The 15711-nt window shown below is 33.7% G+C and overlaps 1 pseudogene; it reads left to right on the top strand.

The window, feature by feature from the left end:
- LOC139854248 (uncharacterized) overlaps positions 1-15063 on the top strand; it is a 126892-nt pseudogene extending 111829 nt beyond the window's left edge.
- Positions 15064-15711: the final 648 nt, after the last annotated feature.

The raw sequence follows: 15711 nt of genomic DNA, 5'->3' as shown, positions 1-15711 counted from the left end.
AGATTGGACGGAGTAAGAAAAGAATCCAGATGCGAAGATAATAAGTTACAATTTGGTAAAGGAAAATCAAAATCCGCAGCGAAAAGAAGAGCACGACACCTAGAAAGATGTCACAAATGCGGAAAATGGTCACATGGAGGTAAATGTTCAAATAATCAAACCTATTCAAACACCGATTTTGTTACTTTATGCAGAGATGGACCGTTCATATGTATAGAAGAAAAAACACTGAATGCTCGAGGTTACGCCTATGTAGCCATGGAAAATCAATTAAACCGACTATCTTATGAATGGGATAGATCATATCACTAAGAATACTATCTCACAGGTAAGTCTGTACAGTTTTTATTTTTATTTTAATTTTTAACCTTTTGATAATAAACGCTAATTTGTTCGCTATAAAGTATTAAATTGGTATTGAATGAAATTAGGTTTGGCAACCGAAATTATTGATATCATACAAAAATTTATTACATCACTGTGAAATTTAACGTTTATTCTTAAGGTATAAATATCTTTAATCAATCAAAACAAAATATTTCAAAAATTCGTCATGAGTTAAATTAGGTCATGGAACCGAAATTACTTTACCGAAAAGAGGGGCATATATTTTTGATAATATTTGATTAATTAAAGTAGGATAAAAGCCAAAAAGATTTTTAATTTTATTTTTACCATGTTTTTATAATTTAATATTAATTTAATATTGTAAACTTATTTAAAATTGTAAATATTTGGAAAATTAATATTTTTAATATAAGTTTGTTTGTATAAAAACAAAAATATAATTTAAGTTTGGTGTGAATTTTATTTTTATGCATTTTTAAATTTAAGTTTGGTGTGAATTTAAAAACAAAAATTTACTTTATTTCGTTAAGTTAAAAATATGATTTTTAAAATTCGTCGTGAGTTGAAGACTAGGTCGTTGAACCGAAATTGCTTTACCCGAGGGAGGGACGAGAACTTTTATTATCATTATTTTTAATCTTATTGAATTAAAGTATGCCAAAAACATTAAAAAACCCAAAAATCTTTAGTTTTAAAACCGCGCTTTGAATTGACAAATTTTAAAATTTTGTCGAGGGACGGACTAGGACATCGATCCGAAACACCCTCGCTCCTAAAGGAAAATAAATTTTTAAAATTTAATTAATTATAAGTTTTATAAAGTATAAGGTTTTATAAAAAATAAAAAAAAAGGTCAAAACACTGTAGCCGGGTACCCATGCGATCGCATGGGAATCACCTTATACCTTCATGCGATCGCATGGAGGCAAAAATCTGGCCTGATACATACAGACAGCGAGTCTGTCTTCCTCACCACAACATACACACACAAACACGAAACTCTCTCAAATCTTCACCAAATTTCATCATTTTTCCACTCTAATTCGTCATTTTTCTTGCTCTAATCATGCCTAGATTCTCATTCTTCAGCAAAATGGTAAAAATTACACCCCTAAACTCTATAAATTCCTAGTTTTTGTGATAATTACCAATATTTTATCTAATGCAATTTTGTTAATTTCTAGTGTAATTAGTGTTAAATTGTTAGTATTTTATGCATGTATAACCTAGATTGATGCTATTTAACATGATTTGAAGCCAAAAAACTTCAAAATTTTTAGAAATCTAGGGTTTGTGTTCTTGAGCAATTTGGGGCTTTTTGATATAAACAGGTTATGGCCGATTTTCGTCATGAATTATTGCTAAATTGAGTAGTGTAACATGTTTAGGTAGTTAAATGATCCAAACATTGATCCTAAACATGATTTTTGGAGATTAAAGTGGACTTTTTAAATCCAAAATTCATGAACCTGATTAATTTGATATATTTGCCATTTGAGACTTGTTTAATTATTAGTAATAACTATTTTGACATGTTATTTAAGTTAAATGCTTATGAACTTTGTATACATTTTCATATGTGCTTATTTGAAAAGTGTAGAATTGTGAAAATGTGTATAAGTTTAATTTTAATTTAACATGTTATAGTAATTGTTTTAAGTTGTTATTTTGCTAACACTAATGCATATTTGGATGCACAAATTTTGTGTTTAATGTGTTTTGCAGAAAGCCGATACTGGAGGTTCAGGAGCATCATCATCTAGACGACCAGCACCATAACCAGAACCAGAAATGCAACACGAACAAGAACCACAACAACAGCCTGATCAGCACATACCTTATTATGATCCGGTACAGTTTGTTGATGAATTCATAGTATTCCCAATGAGGCTGCCAGTAGAATTCCCAACGATTCCTGAGCACACTCTGCATCCTAATCTGATATTTGATAGGAGATGGAGAGATTACGAGACATATCAAAGGAACAAATTCAAATTGGTAACAAAAAATGTAGAGGTGCCAAGGGTAATCGATTGGGCCCCATTGGAAACGGTCCATCTAGCTGACCGTGTTAGACAGCTTTTAGTTCAAAGGTATGGCAGTTCTTCTTTTACAGATTGGGAACGTCTTTTCACCATTCGTAGACCTGTATATAAGGAATGGTGTGTTGAGTTGATGAGTACTGTATCACTTGATACAAATATAGTTAGAATAGATGATAGAAGATTTCTTAGGTTTATCCTTGGCGGTAGGATGTACAGAATGTCCATGCTGGACATGGCTAGGGCTTTACAGATATATACTCCTGGTGAGTTGCTACTACCCGATTGTACAAATTTGATTCATTATGGTGAAAGGGTAGATAGCAACTTTGACGCTGACGCCATTTGGAGGCGTATGTCACATTTTGATGTTTTTACACGAGCAGGAGGACACTCCTATACACATATTGATAGAGCCGAGCTTCGTATTATTCATAGATTTTTGGCTAACTCGATTACACAGAGAGGTCACAATAAAGAAAAAATTACCTTACATGATTTATTCTACCTAAAGTGTATTCGGGATCCTAGAAGCTTTGTCAATATCCCTTACTGTGTTGCTTTTTATTTATCTAAAATGGTAGAGGGAATGCAGGACGGGAGTATAATAGGAGGAGGTATTTTTGTTACTCTCATTGGAGAGTATTTAGGTGTTGATAGGAACCAAGGAGGTCCATTACAGCTTTGTAGAGAACAGGTTGAGCCCTTAGGATTGAAAGTTTATGTGGGTGCTAAGGTATTGAAAAGTAGACGTAACCAGGCAGTACCCTATGAGGGATCTCATCCTCAGGTAGAGAGAGGCTCAGACGAGGAAATGGAGGAGGCGGAAGACATTAGGGATGTCTTTTGAGATGCTATTCTTGACGTCCACGTTCGTATAGATGAGGAAGCAATGACGAACGCGGCCAGACATAGTATGTATGAGCAGTGGAACTCCGAGCGAGTATACGAGGATTATAGGCGACGCCAACACGATAGCTGGTTAGTTCATCAGAACCAAATCATGAGCCAGCTATCATATCAGGTACCAAATAACTATGTACCTACTCGACCTGCTCATTTTTTACCACACAGCCCCGATATCCGACCACCCTTTAATCGATATGACTATAACCAAGCCTATCAGAACACCTATAACCAACAATGGAACCCACCTGACGAGATGAACTGAAACCCATATCCAGACTGATTTAGTTCAATTTGGTTATTTATATGATTTTTATGTTTTTATCTTTTTACTTATTCATGTTTAAACTTATGTTATTGAATATACTTATGTAATCTTTATCATTTTTATTATTATTGTGTACTAATATTTCACATTTAGGATTTGAAAGTGTGATATTAAGTCCCATTTCAAATTGCCATGCATGTTTATATTTGTATGTATGTATATTGTAAATTGTACAAAACAGGGTAAAACAGCGCATTTTCAAAGACTGGCATTAAGTTCAGCAAAAGCTACTAATTTTGACGACAAGATGATAAATAAATGTGATGTAACAACAGACGGAATGAACAAATGATATGCACCATTTATCATTCAGCAAACAAACGCCAATATGTTTGGAAACTTTGGTAAAATTTAATCATTTTTACGCTAATCACCCTCAATAATTTAAATTGTTACTGATTTCTTGCAAATGAGGGCATTGCAAGATCTTAAGTGTGGGAAGGGGTTAAATTCTTTCGGATTTTAAAATTTTTACTTTATACACTTGGTTACCATTAGAAATACTAGTAAAGTAGTATTAGAATCTAGTGCTCTCTGATAATAAAGAATAGCCCTAGTCTTATATACTGACTACCCAATTCTAGTAAAATTTTTCAAAATTTTCAATTAAATGAACTCAAAATCATGTTTATACATATTTATGAACGATAAAACTAGGTGTTAACACCGAAATTATTGTTACCTCGAAAAGGACATAATTGAGAAACAAACTAAAATGTTAAAATTCATTTAAAATGGAATAGAGGACAATAAAAAGGAAAATAAAAGCCAAGTGTGAGAAAAATTACCAAGTTATCTTAAACATATGTCACATATTTCTGTAACAAATAATTGAAGATACTTTTGCTTTAGACTAAACTAAACTGTTTTACCCGATGAAAGAAAAGAAAAGTTGGATCTACACGATGAATCAATTCCATCATTAAAAGGAAGTAAAGTCTTCCAAAAAAGACACGCGCTTCTTGATTTAGGTCATGAAGTTGTCGTCCAGACCAGCTATAGGTTGACGAAAAACCTAGAAAAGTCATCTCTAAAATCAGCAGGAAATCCACGGACCTCAGCATCAAACAGGGTCACCAAGTGGTCAGATTTATCCTAACCATGAGAAGGATTTATCTCGTACAATGGGGGGGCACCGTGCAAATTAGCTTGATAAGACTAATGAATCAGATCCCCAGAAAGGATAATCTCCTTAAAGATCAAAAATCAGCTTTTAAGACTGATATTACTCAATCCTAGAGATTGACTTTAAAGATTGAGAATTACAAACTCATGGAATTCAATAATATCTAAACTCGAGCTTGAACGAGAAAATATTTTGATCAAATTAAAACCGATTTGTTTTCTGAAAACCCTATTTTCAATGCGTTCATTACCTTTGAACGTAAAATCCTAGGAATTCACCTGGAATTCATTAGGTCACCTGAACCAAATCGGGTGTCAACCGTAAGAACGGTGGTTGCATAGCATGGTCAAAGACAGGACCTTGTGCCAGACCGACAAATTAAAAGGGTGAGCTTTACTATTGCTCCTACCAAGAATAGTAATTGTGTCCGACACGTTATAGACCATAATTAAAAGCATGTCAGGGGACATTGCCTTAACATTTGCTTGTTCAACGCTTTCCTTTACAACCGGACGGTAGTTTACCGAATGGTAAAATACGGAGCAAGTATACTGGACGTGTTGCTTTCCTAATACAAGGTTAGCAAGTGGGTGACACAAAACCATAAGTTTTGAGCCAAAATTTTCAAATCTAAAACCCACCAAACCCACACAAAAAAAAAAGAATTTGCAAACACCGGTGAAGGGTTATTCCGGAAAACTTATCTAGGGTAAAAGCTAGATTTAATTTTCAAAAGATCAAATGTTTTCATAAAGATCCAATTTCCTTAATGGATCTAAATTTTTATAGTCATGTGGGACTGTAAACCATATCGTTACTACCATTGTTTATACCGCCGTAAAGAAATCACTGATGTACAAAGTGTGAAGAATAAAGGAGTGATTCTTGTATTTCAAGACTATATTGCTTGAGGACAAGCAACGCTCAAGTGTGGGAATATTTGATAATGCTAAAAACGAACATATATTTCATAGCATTATTCCTCAAGAAAGACAAGCTTTTAGTTGCAATTGTTCTATTTACAAGTGATATTCGTTTAAATAATAAAAGGTGAAGACAAAAGGAAGATTCGACGAATTGAAGACGCAAACGATCAAAAAGCTCAAAAGTACAAAATACAATCAATGAGGTTCCAATTATTGATAAGAAACGTCTCAAAATTACAAGAGTACAAGATTCAAAACGCAAAGTACAAGATATTAAATTATTCGCAAGGACGTTCGAAAATCCGGAACCGGGACCAGAGTCAACTCTCAACGCTCGATGCAACGGACTAAAAATTACAAGTCAACTATGCATATGAATATAATATAATATATAATTAATTTTTAAAATTAATATATATATTATATTATATTTAAATAAACGTCGGCAGAAGAAAACAACCAAATTTGGCTCTCCCCAGCTGGCCATGCGATCGCATGGCCTTGAAGGGTAAAGTTCATGCGATCGCATGAGCATCTTTTCCAGATCACAGGCCTATAAAAATCGAGCTTTGGTGTAACACAAAACACATCTTTTTCCTTTTTCATCATACGTAAATTATATATATATATATATATATATATATATATATATATATATATATATATATATATATATATATATATATATATATATATATTTATATTTTAATTTTAATTTTAATTTTAATTTCTAATAATAAGGGTATGTTAGCGAATGTTGTAAGGGTGTAAGTCGCAATTCTGTCCGTGTAACGCTACACTATTTTTAATCATTGTAAGTTATGTTCAACCTTTTTAATTTAATGTCTCGTAGCTAAGTTATTATTATGCTTATTTAAAACGAAGTAATCATGATGTTGGACTAATTACTAAAATTGGGTAATTGGGCTTTGTACCATAATTGGGGTTTGAACAAAAGAACGACACTTGTGGAAATTAGACTATGGGCTATTAATGGGCTTTATATTTGTTTAACTAAATGATAGTTTGTTAATTTTAATATAAAAATTTACAATTGGGCGTCCCTATAAATAACCATATACACTCGATCGGACACGATGGGTGGGGTATTTATATGTACGAATAATCTTTAATTTAACCGGACACGGGAATGAATTAATAGTCTATGGAATTATTAAAACAGGGGTGAAATTATGTACAAGGACACTTGGCATAATTGATAACAAAGTATTAAAACCTTGGGTTACACTCAGTCGACATCCTGGTGTAATTATTAAACAAAGTATTAAAATCTTGTTACAGTTTAAGTCCCCAATTAGTTGGAATATTTAACTTCGGGTATAAGGATAATTTGACGAGGATACTCGCACTTTATATTTATGACTGATGGACTGTTATGGACAAAAACCAGACAGACATATTAAATAATCCAGGACAAAGGACAATTAACCCATGGGCATAAAACTAAAATCAACACGTCAAACATCATGATTACGGAAGTTTAAATAAGCATAATTCTTTTATTTCATATTTAATTTCCTTTATTTTATATTTAATTGCACTTCTAATTATCGTACTTTATTTCATTGTTATTGTATTTAATTGCACTTTTAATTATCGTACTTTTTAATTATCGCACTTTTATTTATCGCAATTTCATTATCGTTATTTACTTTACGCTTTAAATTAAGTCTTGTATTTATTTTTAATATTTTACATTTAGGTTTTAACTGCGACTAAAGTTTTAAAATCGACAAACCGGTCATTACATGGTAAAAACCCCCCTTTAAAATAATAATATTACTTTTATATATATTTGTATTTTTATAAATTAAACTAATATAGCGTTAAGCTTTGATTAAAAGATTTTTCCCTGTGGAACGAACCGGACTTACTAAAAACTACACTACTGTACGATTAGGTACACTGCCGATAAGTGTTGTAGCAAGGTTTAAGTATATCCATTCTCTAAATAAATAAATATCTTGTGTAAAATTGTATTTTATTTAATAGTATTTCCTAGTAAAATATAAGCTATTTCATATACACCTCGCATAACTATCAGGATGCCGTGCAAATTAGCTGGATAAGACTAATGAATCAGATCCCCCGAAAGGATAATCTCCTTAAAATTAAAAATCAGCTTTTAAGACTGATATTACTCCATCCTAGAGATTGACCTTAAAGATTGAGAATTCAAACTCATGGAATTCAATGATATCTAAACTCGAGCTGAACGAGAAAATATTTTAATCAAAATTACAAACCGATTTGTTTTCTGAAAACCCATTTTCAATGAGTTCATTACCATTGAACGTAAAATCCTGAGAATTCACCTGGAATTCATTAGGTCACCTGAACCAAATCGGGTGTCAACCGTAAGAACGATGGTTGCATAGCATGGTCAAAGACAGGACCTTGTGCCAGACCGAAAAATTATAAGGGTGAGCTTTACTATTGCTCCTACAAAGGATAGTAATTGCATCCGATACGTTATAGACCATAATTAAAAGCATGTCAGGGGACATTGCCTTAACAGTTGCTTGTTCAACGCTTTCCTTTACAACCAAACGGTAGTTTATCGAAAGGTAATACACGGAACAAGTATACTGGATGTGTTGCTTTCCCAATACAAGGATAGCAAGTGAGTGACAAAAAACCCAAGTTTTGAGCTAAAAATTTCAAATATGAAACCCACCAAACCCACAAAAAAAATTTGCAAACACCGGTGAAGGGTTATTCCGGAAAACTTATCTAGGGTAAAAGCTAGATTTAATTTTCAAAAGATCAAATGTTTTCCTAAAGATCCAATTTCCTTAATGGATCTAAATTTTTATAGTCATGTGGGACTGTAAACCATAACGTTACTACCATTGTTCATACCGCCGTATAGAAATCACTGATGTACAAAGTGTGAAGAATAAAGAAGTGATTCTAGTATATTTCAAGACTATATTGCTTGAGGACAAGCAACGCTCAAGTGTGGGAATATTTGATAATGCTAAAAACGAACATATATTTCATAGCATTATCCCTCAAGAAAGACAAGCTTTTAGTTGCAGTTGTCCTATTTACAAGGAATATTCGTTTAAATATTAAAAGGTGAAGACAAAAGGCAGATTCGACAAATTGAAGACGCAAACGACCAAAAAGATAAAAAGTACAAAGTACAAGCAAAGAGGTTCAAATTATTGATGAGGAACGCCTAAAAATGACAAGAGTACAAGCCGCAAAACGCAAAGTACAAGATATTAAATCATACGAAAGGACGTTCGAAAATTCGGAACCGAGACATGAACCAACTTTCAACGTACGACGCAACGGATCGAAAATAATATATTAACTATGTATATAAATATAATATAATATATAATTAATTATATAAATTATATATTTATATTATATTTATAATAAAAACCGTTGGCAGCCTTGGATCCTTTGTTTGGTGAGCTGAAATTGAGGGGACCGCACGTGCAGAGGTCTGAAGAACAAAAGGGACCGCACTCGCGGAGGTCCCATTTCCTATAAAAAGGGATGCAGTTCAACGATTTTAGACACGGATATATATTTATATTTATATTTATATTTTCTTTACCCAATTTATGTATCAAGTGTCACTCCAAATCGTAATCACAATTTGTAATTTTAATTTTAAGTTAGTGATAATAATAAGGTTCGATTAGTCGAATGTTTTAAGGTTTTGTAAGTCGAAACTCTGTCCGTGTACCGCTACGCTATTAATACCCACTGTAAGTTATGTTTATGTTATTTTCATTAATGTCCCGTAGCTAAGTTATTATTATGCTTATTTAATACTGAAGTAATCATGATGTTAGGCTAAAAATATTAAAATTGGGTAATTGGGCTTTGTACCATAATTGGGGTTTGGACAAAAGAACGACACTTGTGGAAATTAGACTATGGGCTATTAATGGCCTTTATATTTGTTTAACTAAATGATAGTTTGTTAATTTTAATATAAATATTTACAATTGGACGTCCCTATAAATAACCATATACACTCGATCGGACACGATGGGCGGGATATTTATATGTACGAATAATCGTTCATTTAACCGGACACGGGAATGGATTAATAGTCTATGGAATTATTAAAACAGGGGTGAAATTATGTACAAGGACACTTGACATAATTGATAACAAAGTATTAAAACCTTGGGTTACACGCAGTCGATATCCTGGTGTAATTATTAAACAAAGTATTAAGACCTTGTTACAGTTTAAGTCCCCAATTATTTGAAATATTTGACTTTAGGTATAAGGATAATTTGACGAGGACACTCGCACTTTATATTTATGACTGATGGATTGTTATGGACAAAAACCAGACGGACATATTAAATAATCCAGGACAAAGGACAATTAACCCATGGGCATAAAATTAAAAATCAACACGTCAAACATCATGATTACGAAAGTTTAAATAAGCATAATTCCTTTATTTTCATATTTAATTGCATTTCTAATTATCACATTTTTATTTATTGTCATTGTATTTAATTGTACTTTTAATTATCGCACTTTTTAATTATCGTAATTTTATTTTATCGCACTTTTATTATTCGCAATTTCATTATCGTTATTTACTTTACGCTTTAAATTAAGTCTTTTATTTATTTAATATTTTACATTAGGTTTTAACTGCGACTAAAGTTTTAAAAATCGACAAACCGGTCATTAAACGGTAAAAAACCCCCCTTTATAATAATAATATTACTTATATATATATTTGTATTTTTATAAATTAAAACTAATATAGCGTTAAGCTTTGTTTAAAAAATTTTCCTATAGAACGAACCGGACTTACTAAAAACTACACTACTGTACGATTAGGTACACTGCCTATAAGTGTTATAGCAAGGTTTAGGTATATCCATTCTATAAATAAATAAATATCTTGTGTAAAATTGTATCGTATTTAATAGTATTTCCTAGTAAAAATAAAGCTATTTCATATACACCTCGCATAACATCAGTACCATAATTGGGGTTTGGACAAAAGAACGACACTTGTGGAAATTAGACTATGGGCTATTAATGGGCTTTATATTAACTAAACGATACCTCGTTAATTTAATATAAAGGTTACAATTTGACGTATCTATATATAACCACATACGCTTAATCGGGTACGTTGGGCGGGATATTTATAAATACGAATAATTGTTCATTTTAACGGACATGGGGATGGATTAATAGTTAATAGACTCATTAAAACAGGGGTGGATTACATTCAAGGGTAATTAGTGTAATTGTTAACAAAGTAGTAAAACTTTGGATTACACGCAGTCGATAAACTGGTGTATTCATTAAACAAAGTATTAAGACCTTGTTACAGTTCGAATCCCCAATTAGTTGGAATATTTGACTTCGGATATAAGGTTAATTTGACGAAGATCCTCGCACTTTATAATTATGACCGATGGACTATTATGGACAAAACCGTATGGACATATCGAATAATCCAAGACAAAGGACAATTAACCCATGGTAATAAATTAAAATCAACACGTCGAACATCATGATTACGGAAGTTTAAATAAGCATAATCCCTTTATTTTATATCTCATCGCACTTTTATTTACTGTCATTTTATTTATTGCACTTTTAATTATCGTACTTTTAATTATCGCATTTTTATTTATCGTCATTTACTTTACGCTTTAAATTAAGTAGTATTTATATTTAATATTTTACATTAGGTTTTAATTGTGACTTAAGACATAAAATCGACAAACCGGTCATTAAACGGTAAAACCCCCTTTTTATAATAATAATACTACTTATATATATATATATATATATATATATATATATATATATATATATATATATATACACACAAATATAGTTTAAAATAAAATATAGCGTTAAACTTGGTTAGTTCCCTGTGGACGAACCAGACTTACTAAAAACTACACTACTCTACAATTATGTACACTGCCTATAAGTGTTGTAGCAAGGTTTAGGTATATCCACTCTATAAATAAACAAATAACTTGTGTAAAATTGTATCGTATTTAATAGTATTTTGCAATAAAAATATAACTATTTCGTATACACCTCGCATAACATCAATACTACATACATATATATGCATAAAATGGACACGCCACACAACAATAATCAAATAGCACATACCGGAGCGTCCATGTATAAGACTAGCAACCTAAACATGCCGTTCGATCACTATACAACAAGCTATTAATCAACAAGTAAGTTTACCAACGACGCTATGAACAACACCAACAAGCTACACCCGGAGGGCTAGCTACATCACAACAATACGACGATATATAACATTAAAGCGTAAAACGCCCAAGGTTAACCCCTTAACCCAATACCAAAAGAAGATTGGCCGAACTACACGAGCCTTAGTAAATCCGCATCCACACGAGACTACTATCTTCAATACCACAACAACATCGAGGTTGGCCGAACTACACGAGCCTTAGTGAATCCGCAACCACACGAGATCACTACCTCAATAAGATGACCGAGCTACACGAGTCATCGTGAATTCGCATCCACACGTGATCCACTTTTCCAATATTCAAACCCACAATCACGGGATTATAAAATCCACCACATTGGGGTTATCCAATTTACAACTCAATATCAACCCTTCGCCATTGGGGTTATATAATCCACATCACAAGCACATGTGATAACGTACACACAAAGTGTACACCTCGCCAAAGGTGGTCAACCAAAATGCACAACCGTGCCAATTGGACCTATACACAAGTCCATCAAATCCACCTATATTTGAAGTGAGCTCTATAACCGAGAACCACTTCACCCGACCAGCACCCATCCTGCACATACATATGCACATAGGATATTAACACTCACCTTGTCATCTTGATGAATGCTACCGAATAATCCGCAACTCGCCGATGGAATGTACCTATTCCAATATCACAATACAAGTAACACACTTAGAGTGGATTTACAAACCAACTCAAAACGACACTTAGTGCAATTTTCGACCAATTGCACTTCCAAGCACAAAACGTGCCCAAACTAACCAATAATCACTAACAAAAGTGAAAATGGTCCTAATATGTCAATTAAACCCAAATACAAGTTTTAAACACTTATCATTCACAAAATCACCCATAAACCCTAATTTTGACTCATTTCAAAATTAGTCTTTCAAATACACTAAAATGGGTTCCAACACTTCCATAATCACCAAACCTAGTGATTAAACCCAATTCCAAGTCCTAAATCATGGCCAAGTCGGTTTCCAACCCAAAACCCACCAACAACAACAATAAACCCGATTACTAGCATCAAAGAACTCACTTCAAGAGTTTAAATGGGTTTCTCTACAAATCAAGTTCAAACCCTAACTTTGAATATCAAATCAAATATTGAAATTCGGAGTTAGAACTTACCACAACAACCAAAACGTAGCTAGGAATGAGGTGAACAACTTTAACACTCGAGCTTTTGATCAATTTGAGCTTCTTCTTCTCCAAAACCCCAATTCTCTCTCTAGAACTCTTTCTCTCTCTAAGAATGGATGAGAGTGTGGAATGGATGTGAAAGTGATCCAAAATTGTATCTAAACCAGCTGATAAGCTCTCAGATCCGTCCTCAAGTGAAAAGACCAAAAAGCCCCTCATTAAACTCTAATTAAAACGAAAAAGGAAAACTCTCCCAGATGGGGTGCGCGGCGCGCACCCTTGACCTTGCGCAGTGCGCACAGAGGTCAAAACAGCCTTCCAGTTTAATAATTCATTCCACGCCTCACCCACTTAAGTACACCATAAATACTCTATGTACAATCAATATTTGGGTCTTACACGTAGTTACCTATTGGTCGTAGTACGGATCCCGGGGACGTGATCCAATCTAAGTGTTGGAGAGTTGTAAGTCCATGGTTCATTTTCAATAGAATGGCGTGCCACACCATCTCCTTGCGCGCCGTGCGGATGGGCGGTCAGAAAGGGCTGTTTTGTAATTTATTTTAAAGAGGGACCTTGATTCAATTTTGCATGTGAACGGGTTTAAGGGCTAGAATTAGATCTGGAACTTCATTTGTTCTGTACCTCTTCATCTCATACACCCCAAGTTAGAGTGAGAAATATTTAGTGAGAAAAGCTCAAAATTGGTAAAGAAGATAGTGATGCATGCCCAAATTGGAGTTCACCTTGGTGTGTCCAGCTCTGAGGCTTCTCTTTGGGTCAAGAGGTAAATCGTAATCTGAATTGTTTGATTTCCATTTTGGATTAGGGTTAGTGTGTGTATTGAACTATAAACCCTATTTTTTGTGAAATTTGGGGGTTTTATGGTGTAATTGATGTATGTAAACCCTTTGAAAGTGGGTTTGGGTTGGATGACGAAATTAGAACAAGTGGTGTTGGTTTTTGAATATATTGTTGTTGTTGAACTAGATTTGGGGTGATTTTGGGTGCTAGTTTGCAAAGAAAATGGGTCATGCACATGAGGCGTTCGATGAAATGCCTCAACTAGAAATTTGTGTTGATGATGATGATATTGTTGTTGAAATGAGTCCTTAAAGGTGTATAAACTGATTTTAAGCAAATGAAAATGTTATTGTTCATCTGGAGTTGAATTTTGGTCAAAAGTGGTCAAACCCATCACTGTAAGAACTGCACGAAACATGCTTTTGTAAGGGTCATATCTTGCAAACCGTGTCTCCGTTTGAGGCATGTGAACACTTTTCGAAAAGTTCTTTGAGTATGCTTTTTAAAGAATAAGCTTTTACTTACTGTCTTGACATATTAAATGGGTTAGAATTTCTTTGGAAAAGGGGCTGTTCAGTTTGGGTAATTTAGGTGAAAAGTGACCAAAGTGTTACTATTTAGGATTTTGAAGATGGTGTAAGTGTGTATATATATTTAGGGAATTATTGGGCTTGAATTACCACATGTAGTCGTGATGGGTTGAGTCTTTTAGGTCAAGTGTAATTTGGTAAAATGGTACATGATTGTGTGTGTTTTGAAATTACCACCCGTAGTGTTGGAAGTGTTCTTCATTCGATGACTAGCACTGTTGTGTACGGTTAACCATATTTGTGTGTTTGTAGTGTAGCATATTATAATGTGATATATGCGATTGTGATGCTAGCTTGTATGCGAATTTGTGAAGTATGTGCAAGTAGGCAGGTTATGTATGTATGTATGCATATAACTATTGCACTTACTAAACATGTTGCTTACTCCCTCGTTGTTTACCTTTTTCTATAGGTACCCTTTGGATGCTAGCTTATATTCGACTAGAATGCTAGAAACTTGCTTAGGCTTGGTGAATTTAGCTCTTAGATATTTTGGCTTCGGTTGGGGATGGATGAATCCCCGAGATCATGCTCTTGGTATCGGGTTGGGTTATTGAGTCTTAACCCGTGAATTGGTGTGCTTGGGTCAAAATTACTAATTCGGTTTTGTAACGGGTCCCGGATGATGTAATTTTGTGTAATGTCAAAAACAGTATGCTATGATATTGTGTTATAAGTTAAAATGGGTCTTAGAATCGTGTAAATGCGTTTAGGGACTTTGGCACGTTGAAATGGATCAAGTCTACGTTTTAAAAATTGGAGTTCTGATTTATATGTTACTGCGCGCCGCGCAGGTATTGCACGCCGCACAGTTGAAGTGATTCTGGCATCTGCTTTTGATTCAAGCTTCGGTATTCAAAACCCTTTGTGGCACGCGCCGTGCAACCAATTGGCGTGCCGCGCCACTTTACTGTAACCGGGACTGTTTCAAAAAAGTCTTGTCATTTCTTGGTAAATGGGTTTGGGTTGTTTCACCACGCTATCTAATTATTTTTAGAGAAAAAATTATAGTCAATTTAAACAACAACAAATTCTGTACGCCCAGTGTGATGCCCCGTCCAAAACCTCTAAGGTACGGATCATCAACCACAGGTCCATTACACGGTATAACACTATATGCTATTTTAAAACAAGGTTTTGCATTCATAAAAAGATAATGTTTTTCCAACGACAAATGTTTTACAAAAGTAAAGTGCTTCTACGGA

Source organism: Rutidosis leptorrhynchoides, chromosome 6 (assembly GCF_046630445.1).
Source record: "Rutidosis leptorrhynchoides isolate AG116_Rl617_1_P2 chromosome 6, CSIRO_AGI_Rlap_v1, whole genome shotgun sequence".
Classification (NCBI taxonomy): Eukaryota; Viridiplantae; Streptophyta; class Magnoliopsida; order Asterales; family Asteraceae; genus Rutidosis; species Rutidosis leptorrhynchoides.
Note: the sequence above shows the minus strand (reverse complement) of the source record. Positions and strands in the feature narration are given on the sequence as shown.